Below are 6,000 nucleotides of genomic sequence, written 5' to 3'. Positions count from 1 at the left end.
AAAAGACTTGAGCCTGTAATTGCTGCCAAAGGTGCATCAACAAAGTATTGAGCAAAGGCTGTGGGTTATGTACATGTGATTTCTTAGTTTTTTATTTTTAATAAATTTGCAAAAATCTAAAAAAAACTTTTTTTCATGTTGTCATTATGGGGTATTGTGTGCAGAATTTTGAGGGGAAAAAATATACTGTATGTATTCCATTTTGGAATAATGCTGTAACATAAAGTGTGGAAAAAGTGAAGTGCTGTGAATACTTTCCGGATGCACTGTACTAACATAACGAGTACCGTCCAGCACAGGGCAAGGCCGCCTGGCATGTGTGTTGCACTGCCCTGGGATGTGTTCGCAACTTAATTGCGAACAAATCGATTAGAGGACGACCCCTGGCTGCTCAATCTAGCTGCGCTGGTAGGCGGTCCGGTGCCAAATTTGGTCTCGCAGTAGCTGCATGTGACGTCCCACAGCCGTCCCAATAATGGTCCAGACCACGCCCACCAAATGTTGCGTTGACGCCGCCCGCCATTGTCAATCACAGTGCGATCGCTTCCTTCCATAATGCGATCGCATGGTGAATGGTCGAGCATGTGCACCATGACTGGTGCGTGTGCGCAGAACCTATGGATGTGGCCACTGCATGCGAACGCAGCAGCGGCCATCTTTGATTAGCTGCCTTAGTCAGTATCAGGTCTCAGTTTCCATCTTCTGTCTTTTGAAACTAGAACATGATATTGATTTAAAAAAAAAATCTATTAATCCACTGAAATTTTTATCTGAGAATTAGTGCAAAATATGTCCAGTTTTCTGTTGCCAACATTAATCCTGGCTTAAATTTATTTATATTCATTCCTAAATGTAGAAGTAATGCCACACACTACCATTGTATACAACAAGAATTATACGTTGAGTATGAGTCAGGCTCCAATTGATCTCAAATGCATTTTATTTTGTGCATGAGGAACAATAATATAACTAATTACGAGTGTCTAGAGCAGGCATTCCCAACCACGGTCCTCAAGGCACACTAACAGTGCAGGTTTTAGTGATATCCAGGCTTGAGCACAGGTGACTTAATTAGCACTTCAGTTATTTTGATTTAACCATCTGTGCTGCAGCCTGGATATCACTAAAACCTGCACTGTTGGTGTGCCTTGAGGACCGCGGTTGGGAATGCCTGGTCTAGAGTATCTCACTTCTGAAAATACTGTATGTGTGCTTAAGGGAACTACATTAACTTAGACTACCACCTAGTGGTGTAAAATACACCCTTCAGGTCACAGATGTCTGATCTCTTTCCTTTTGCACACAGCTTTGTGTCAATATTAAGAAATTTGCATCTACTACTTTGTGTAAAATTAATGTGAAAAATGTTGCAACCTTATGCACAACTGTAGGTAATGGCTGGGTGCATTCATTTATTTAATACTGTATCATAGTTGCCTACCCTCCCTCATTCTGCAGGAGACTCCCTGAAATAGCAGCAATCTCCCTCACTCCCTGAATGGTCCCTCAATCTCCCTGAAAAAAATAAATCATAGCTACATACATTTAAATGGTATCATCAGTGCTATTTTCCTATATTGGTTATAAGGCACAATGATCCCTATGGCTACATGCATTTTAAAGGTTTCCTGTGGCCACTTACAGTATATGGAAGCTCTTGTAAAGCACAATACACAAACAAATCCTGCAAAATATCAGTGTCTTTTCTTGAACAAGTAGATATTACTAACTTTTGGGCTCATTTACATTTGGATGTTAGTCATTTTTATGACACGCCTCTCAGATGTAGCCGTGCACGTCCGCGCTGATAGGTGTTACTTTCACAATCTCCCTGAAATGCTTTTTCAAAAGTAGGCAAGTGTGTACTGTATGTACTTTTTGTTTTCTTTTCACTGTTTCACTGTTGCGCAACCATCGTAAAAGAAATATGTATTGGATGATATGTCACAAAGGGGTTGAAGTTATGTGACTGGTGGTCAAGAGACCGCCGTTCACAATACCTCCCCCTAAATCCCGCCCACTCACTATCTCAACGGTCGGCATGCCAACCAACAGGGACTATTCCCACTCGTGGGTGTCACGACACCCATAGAGTGGGAATAGAACCCATAGCGACCACACTCGCATCACCCTGGCCGGCATTCCAATGCCGGGATACCGGCGGAGGTATGCTGACCGGCGATCACTCGTACTGCACCAGTCACAATGTAATGCACAATGTGTATGTTGTATCTGCTGCTTGTGCAGTTATCGGATGATATGTCATGTGTGTGTGTGAGTGTATATTCGTATGTGTGTGTTATCAGATGAAATGTCACAATCTAATGTACCATGGTGTGTGTGTGTGTGTGTGTGTGTGTGTGTGTATATATATATATATATATATATATATATCTAGTCGAGACACATTATTATGACCACCTCCTACATTTGATGTCGGCAGTACGTAGCCCATGAAGTATGTTACGTGTCGTGCGCTGGCTTGGTGGGTATACAAGATGTGTGATAGGCCATCTGCACACATATCACTTGTTGCTGTGATGGGTAAGAGGAGCGACTTATCAGAACTGCAAAATAGGATGATTATCGGCTTTTGAGCCAAGGGTGGCAGAATTTCTGAAACAGTGTGTGGTACCCATGTCTGGGGACCCCAAGGCATACTGACTTTCCCTTTTTTTTACAGCCAAAACTGCCTGAGAGACTTTTGTAAAAAAGGGGACACTAAGAGTTAAGTCCCTTGGTGGTCACCTAGCAACTGCCCGGTTCTTGGAGAGCGGGAAGCCCTGGGGATGGGGATTGGAGGACGCGGGAAAAAGCAAGGAGGAGGAGAAACCGAGGGATAGGGCTGAGTGCAGCGGGACCAGCACGAGGAGAGAGAGAGGCCGGGCACGCTGCCGCTTCACCGCACCAAGAGAGAGGGTTCCGTCGTGTGGATGGGCTGAGAGGAGAGCCGCCAGCCACCACGGGAGTGCCCGCAGGAGAAGAGCCGACAGCAGCCTAGAGAGAGAACGGCCGTGTGTGGAGGTGAGAGCCGCTACAGAGAGCCGCAGGAGAGCTGGCCGCCGCCCGTCACAGCCACCACAGATAGAGAGAGAGGAGAGCCGCCAGCCGCAGCCAGGGAACAAGGAGCGCAGACTCCCGCCAGCCGCCGCCAGTGAGTGACCGGAGCAGGGGAGATAAGACGCGACCAGCCGGGAAGGTATCGCCGGCTGCCGCTGCACGCAGAGGGGAGCGGTCCTGGTGTCCGAGGCTGCTGTACAAGAGCCGCGGCGGGTGCAGACAGAAAGCACCGCTCCGTGGATAAAAAAGAGAAGACGCTGCCACAACCTAACGGATGGAGACCACTAAACCGGGGCATCCACCCCTATAGCAGGTACCGAGCCACTTTTACCCCTGAAAACCTACATTTAGTGGGGTCCAACTGTAATGAAATATACAGGGTAAACAGGGGGCCGCCCCTACCCAGAGACGCTACAGTCTAAAAAAGCTCCCCTCAGCCTCCATTATACCTGGCCCTTACAGTGACACCCCACATGAGCTGTTTCTATGTGAAGTCCCTTGAAAGTCAATCTGTGTAGAAAGCCATGTCACAACTGAGGGTTTAGGCTGACAGGAGCTGACAGGAGCTGTAGGGGCTGAAATGAAATTAAACTTGGGAGGTTTAATCAGACCCCTGGACATGTAAGTGTAGAAGGATTACCCGAAGGTGTGACCATGACAACCAGGTTAAAAGTCAATAAAAGCTTTATTAACAGACTCCGTGTAGAAACAACAGTATTCACAGTTGATAATGAGCAGTGACAAATAATATAGTTCCTGGATCACTATAACCATGGAAGGTATCACAGAGCACTGGTAGGTTGAGGAACAGATGTTAAAGTCTTTAGATGGAATAACCTTACCAGGCCTGGCTGTAGTAGTGAAGATAGCCGAGGAACACGCCAGTAGGTGTATTAGATGAAGCTGGTAACTTGAATAGACTGTTGTAGATACTGGATGGAACCAGCCAGGTGGTAGAGACACGGAGTGGACGCTGAATGGAATCAGCCAGGTGATGAAGACACGGAGTGGATGCTGGATGGAACCAGCCAGGTGATGAAGACACGGAGTGGATACTGTAAGATGCTAGGGAGCGTGGAAACAGGAGAGTTGAAAAGAGGTTACCGGTGGTTGTGGATACTGCTGGTAAGTAGGGATCCGCTGGAACAACACCGGCACTTTAAGGAAGCTGGATACTGCTGGAAGCTGACCGCTGGAAGCAGATGGGTTAATAGCTGGAAGCTGGAATAGCCACGGAGGACTGCAGAGTCAGGCTGCACCGCAGGATGGAAGGCAGGTGCGTGTCTCTTAGTGGATGCTAGAGACAGGAGCTGGAACCTGGAGAAACAACCACAGGAGAGAGAGACTGGAACAAAGTTTGACAACCAAAGCACTGACCATTTCCTGGTTCAGGCACAGGATACTTATACCTGCTGCAAAGCAGGCATTGGCTGACCAATCATGCAGATTCCACAGCGCAGCGGATTGGTGGAGATAGAACATGTGACTGGAACCAACATGGCTGCGCCCATGTTAGTACTTGGAGGGAAAGTTGGTTTGGGAAACCATGTGGAAACACAGCAGCAATGGCGGCGCCGGCTGCGGAGGACAGGAGACGCCAGACTGACAACTGCACACTGAGACACATGGATGACAGCGGAGGCCGCGGCAGGCATGAGACACCACTCTGACAACCTGCATACTGGAACACAGGAGCGGCGGCAGAGGCCGCGGAGGACGGGAGACGCCATGCAGGATTCAAACATGGCGCCGCTGTGACAGCGTCTCAGAGTGACAGGAGGGATATGCAGAGTGTGGACACAGATGAGATCCGGCCCTGGAACGCTGAGCCAGCCTCAGGAGACATCTAAAAGGCAAGTAATGGCGTCCAGATACCTGGATCGTGACAAGCCACCAGCGTCTATGGCGTGCCCGTCTGCCTGGGGCGATATTTTGCTTAGGAGTAGAGTGACCCTCAGTGACTTACCTTTTCCGTGGATACCGTTAGCCATTGCTGCTGTGTTGTATTACCAACAGTTAGTTTTGCACACTTTCCTACGAATACTTACCTAACGCCCACTGGGGCGCAGGAACGGAACATTAGTACCTGGCGTATAACGCCCTCTTGCGGACAGTCTAGGAAGTACTTCCACGTTACTGCCCGGACATTGCTTACCTCAAAATGTCATTACAGTTCAAATGATTACTGTTGTATGTAACATGATTGATTGTTTGACCAAGTTATTGTCATATCTTTTCAGATACTTAAGCTGCGATTACTGCTGTAGACAGGGAAAGAAATAGGGTATTGTGAGGATGTTTAATATATGCAATTGCTCCAAGTGAGAATTGAGTTATAGCGGTGACTGATATTTTCAATGCAATAAATGGTTGTCACCGTCCCCATGTGTAGTGGTCCTTGAGTATATTGTGTTTGGGTTGTCCTTCCGGGGTTCTCCTGGTCCCTCTGTCCCAGCCTCACAGGTGACGGAAAGAATAGTCGCTGGCCTCGACATCGTTGAAGAGTGGATACAGCCGAAGACGACCGAACCTCAGGTACGAACCCACATTATAGCGATATCACAAGTGCAGTTTGTGAACTGTTTGCGTGCTGCTGTGGTGAAGGTGTATTGTGATGGCACCATTGTGAATTACCGACGTGGAAACTGCGGATCACCATCTGCCACTGATGTGAGGTGAACATCAGCTACAAAGGTGAAAAGGGCCGAACTACACGCTACAGTGGAGCAGCTCACCACCAAATGAACCTGGGCGCTACCAGACGTGTGTCTAAAATGACAGTTCAGCGGACCCTGCTGTGTATGGGGTTCCAAAGTGGTTTCTCTGGCTATTAGCAAATGGTCAAAAAAATGTAACTCAACCATGCCTGCGTACAGTATGTATAGGTATATACAGTATATTGTGATGAGAGGGCTTGTGTCTCACCACAATTGTCCACAT

This window comes from Pseudophryne corroboree, chromosome 3 (assembly GCF_028390025.1).
Source record: "Pseudophryne corroboree isolate aPseCor3 chromosome 3, aPseCor3.hap2, whole genome shotgun sequence".
Lineage (NCBI taxonomy): Eukaryota > Metazoa > Chordata > Amphibia > Anura > Myobatrachidae > Pseudophryne > Pseudophryne corroboree.
Note: the sequence above shows the minus strand (reverse complement) of the source record.